The sequence below is a fragment of the Ananas comosus genome, linkage group 8, assembly GCF_001540865.1.
Source record: "Ananas comosus cultivar F153 linkage group 8, ASM154086v1, whole genome shotgun sequence".
NCBI lineage: Eukaryota > Viridiplantae > Streptophyta > Magnoliopsida > Poales > Bromeliaceae > Ananas > Ananas comosus.
The window spans coordinates 5505044-5509595 of record NC_033628.1 but is presented as its reverse complement, the minus strand read 5'-3'; the positions used below and the strand labels follow the sequence as shown (position 1 = coordinate 5509595).

Genomic DNA, 4552 nt, shown 5'->3' with positions numbered 1-4552 from the left:
CAGGAGGGCAAATTGATGCATTTTAAACCACAGGGGGGCAAAGTGAGAAACTACGAAACCACAGAGGGGGTTTTTGAAGTTTTCCCTAAAAAAAAATGAATGTAAAATTTTAGAATGTATGTGCATGTGTTTAATTTATGAAATCCATACTACTTGTTACTCTCTCTGCTGATCTAGCTCATCGCGATAAAACTTAATGTCAGTCGCCCTGACATTTCCACGAAATTGTAATCCCATGTTCCACCTGCAGAAGTGATTAATAGTATATTTTATTATTTTATAATATATCAATACAATATCAATATTTATTATTTTATTATATTATATTTTAAACACATAGCATACCGACAACCCAATGGACAATCATGGAGATCCGGTGGAGTTCCAACTCAATAGGGACGTCCAATATGCATATGGTCCCATGCCCATATCTAAGAACAAAAAAAGTTAACTATAAAATTAGTAAAAGAAACTAGTTATAGTGATTTGACCTGAAGTAGTGTACCAAAGGCACAACACTCGGCCCTTCCCTTCATAGAGGCATTCCCTAATGATCTGTAGAGATGGGCCAAGGTAGCTGCGCCCCAAGCTACGCCTTCGCAGAAGTCAAAATCCTCAAGTAGGTGAATGCGATATCCAGTGGGATTAGGAAACAAACTGCATCCAATTTGAAATAAAATGTATGCTCGAGCAGATGCTGCAACCACGGCCACCGGAGCATCCAAAGGAATATGCCGGAAATGCTGAAACAACCACTCCAAGCAGATCTGGCTGGCAACGACATCATCTGGTTGTATACCAAGAAGGAGCTCACATGTATGCAACAAACCAAATGAAATACGTCCCGTAACAGGCTCCCGGAGACTCGTAGTCCAGCTAAAATGGCCACGTCACGTAGCGTAACTGTCATCTCTCCGTGACATAGGTGGAATGTCTACGTGTCGCACCTCCATCGCTCTATCAACACCCCTAACAAAGCCTGATCAAGCTGTACTCGTCTGAGGTGGGAGCCATAGAAAAAGCCAACATGTCGTAAGTGCTCTATCACTCCCAGATGCTCGACTGTCCACGTGTTCAGTTTACGGTCATGCTCCGTAAACTGAACTGGCGCGGACCTCTGTAAAAACCAATTCACTTTTTAAAAAAATTTCCCTTTTAAGTATTTAAATTACAAACTTTTTTGTACATGCATAACTTAACATACCTGATCGCACGTAGCTCGACCGATGCCTATCCTGGTCTGATAGAACTGATGGATCAACTGGTCCGGGATCCTCGTGATTGTCCATCTGCAAAATAAAGTATACAAATTAGTGACTATTAATTGAACATTAAAAGATGAATCTAGAAATAAAAATACTATAGATAGTCAAACATAAGTCATCAACCTAAAGCTCTACGTCTGCGGCCTTCATTTGTTCTATCTTGATTATTTGGACATGTAGTCCTATAATGTTCATGTTGTTTACAAATAGTGCACATAGTTCTTCGCATTCCTTCTCTCTCGTCCATGGCGTTTCGAATACAAGTTGATCTTGGACGGCCTTTTTTTCTCCTGATAGGTAGGGGTGCCAGCGGTGGTCCTTGAGGGCGTGGCCAACTTCTTTTGTCTGGGACAGGGTGAAATTGCTGGAAGTAAGCACCACGGTAATACTCACATGTATACCATTTAGAACACAGACTGTAGTAGTCAATGTTCATTTGACCATTACTGCATACAGCTAGAAGATGTGAGCATGGCAACCTAGTGAGCTCAAACTCATGGCATGAACAAGTCGAGCTTCTCTCGTCAAGAACCACCTCAAATTGTAAGTTTTCCGTAGTAATTTGAAACTCGTTTACTCTGAAGCGATCCACACGGTGTCCTCTTGCGATTATCATACAACTCTTAATTAACGCCTCCTGTTTTGGTGCCAACACTGTAGAGTATGTCTCACCTTTATCACGGCGCTTAACAAAATAATTGTTCACCTTATAAAATGTAACGGCCACAAATGCTGTGATAGGTAAACCACGTACACCTTTAAGCACTCTATTTAAACTCTCCGACCGATTTGTCGTCATTGTCCGAAAACGCCGTCCTCTATCAAATGCTCTCGCCTAATATTCTCTTTCCCCTTGGAGCTCGTGCACCCAAAGCCATTCCGCCGGATCCATTTTTTTCAACTGATCATTCTGCTCATAATATTCTCTTGCAGTTGCAGCACATCCTATGCCCGACAATGCCATCGCACCACACAGTGAGTCATCGTCCGTAACTTCAACCACATCGAATTGATTCATCCCGGTCGAATATCGAACTTTGATAATTAAACGACACTCATCTCTCGGAGTATCGGTTAATCTATATATTTTCCTCTCGAATTCTATAAATGTAATATCCACTGGAATACCACTTAATTTCTTACGACCGCTAACGTACTTTGGATTGTTATCGTGCGCCAATATTTCTCCATTCCAATGAATAACAATAGCCACATTACTACGCGCCATCATAACTTAAATAAAATATAAAATTTGTAAAAAACATAATCATACCAAATTAAAGTGCTGAATTGATACTGCAAATGACATGTGTTCACAACACCGGAAAATCTCACTACCCCATTCTATAATCCAAATTCAAAACTTCGAAACAAGCGATCAAACACCCCCTCAAAGTAACATTTCCTCTATTACAAGTATGAGATTTTGATACCTAAGTTTTATAGAGGCCATAGTATGAATGCAATTTAAATGACCCAAAAATACTATCCTTCAAAAAAGAAACCAACTACGACATTATTACATCTCACATCTCTGTTGGTGTTAATTGTGCAGTTAGAAAAGGCTGAATTTTTATGATTCATACCAACACTATAGAGTGATTTTGCCTTATATACGACAACAACTATCCACCTCTATTTACATTCCTAATATGTGATAATTTAACATGATCATAAGAGTAGTTAAAACCAACCGATAATAGACTTGAAACAACATAAAGTTACACAAAAATGCCCATGAACACAACAAACTATTTAATATAACATCAACAAAATATGGGCTCCATCACTAACCTAATAGGGTTTAAAATGTGATCTAAAATGTACATACCACAAAATATAGACAAAATACAGTGAGAGAACACAATAATTTGTTGATGTTATATTAAATAGTTTGTTGTGTTCATNTGATCTAAAATGTACATACCACAAAATATAGACAAAATACAGTGAGAGAACACAATAATTTACAAACAATCAACTCTATTTCAAAAATAATTACAATTTTTTCAAACATCTCACCACTAACCTAATGGAACAAAATGGATGCAATGCTGAGGAGAGAGGGCACGGCAGAAGCAATACAGGTCGGCGCCGACGACGGCGGCAGCGTCGGCAACGTCGAACTTAAGGTCTGAGTGAGGGAGATAGAGAGGAGTGAGGGAGCGTGCGGGAGACAGAGAGGAGGAGCTCGGGAGACAGAGGAGCTCGCACGGGTGAGTGAGAGAGAAAGGAAAAGGGTTTGGGTGGGTTTAGGGTTTACCGCATTTAAAGGCGGTGAACCGTTCACCGCATATGAAAGCGGTAAACGATTTACCGCCTTTAAAAGCGGTGAATGGTTCACCGCATTTAAATGCGGTAAACAGTTAACTGTCTTTAAGAATGCGGTAAACCGTTTACCGCATGCTCTATTTTTCAATCCCTGTGTCGTAGGCCCACAAATGCGGTGAATGGTTCACCGCATACATGAATGCGGTAAACCATTCACCGCATTTAATCCCTCTACCCCCAAGCTGACCTGGCCTATTTGAGGACTATTTTTGCAATAGATATTTTAGGAGGCCTATTTTTATAAATAAAATTTTCAATAAGATTATTTATAAAAAAAAGGCTAAATTACAGAAAACCCTCCTGTAATAACTTGCTTTTTCACTTTCCCCCATGACATTTAAAAATCTACACTTTGCCCCCTTGTAAAATAAAAAATATGCACTTCACCCCCTATCGTTAGGGTTCCGTTATAAAATATTTTTTTATGCCAAAAATACCCCCCCGCCCTCTTCCTTGTTGCTTCGCCTCCCTCCGGCTCGCCGCCTCGCCGCCGCCTCGCCGCCTCGCCGTCCTCCACTGCCTCGCCCTCGCCCACATCCCCTTCGCCCTCCTCCGCCGCCCTGCCTCGCCCTTGTTGCCCTTGCCTACCTCTCCATCAACACCCACCTCGATTTCCTCCCTACTATCGTCAAAATCGAGGGGTGGCGAGGTGCAGGAAGAGAAGGGGAGTAGATGGAGAAGGAAATGGAGAGAAATCGCGGCCGATCGAAGGGGCGACTGAGGAAGATGAGAAAGAAGACGAAAATGGCGAGGGGCAAAATGGTTATTTTACATATCGTATCCCCTCTGTGAATATTTTTTATTTTACAAGGGGGCAAAGTGTAGATTTTTAAATATCGGGAAAAAATAAAAAAGCGGATTATTACCTACAGAGCCCCCCTTCTTCTTCTTCTTCTTCTTCTTCTTCTTCTTCTTCTTTCGCAGAGCGAAGAAGTGTTGTGATGGGAGCAGCAGAA

At 41.0% G+C, this 4552-nt stretch overlaps 1 pseudogene; it reads right to left on the bottom strand.

Moving 5' to 3' along the window:
- On the bottom strand, nt 390–4552 carry LOC109714123 (annotated as a pseudogene).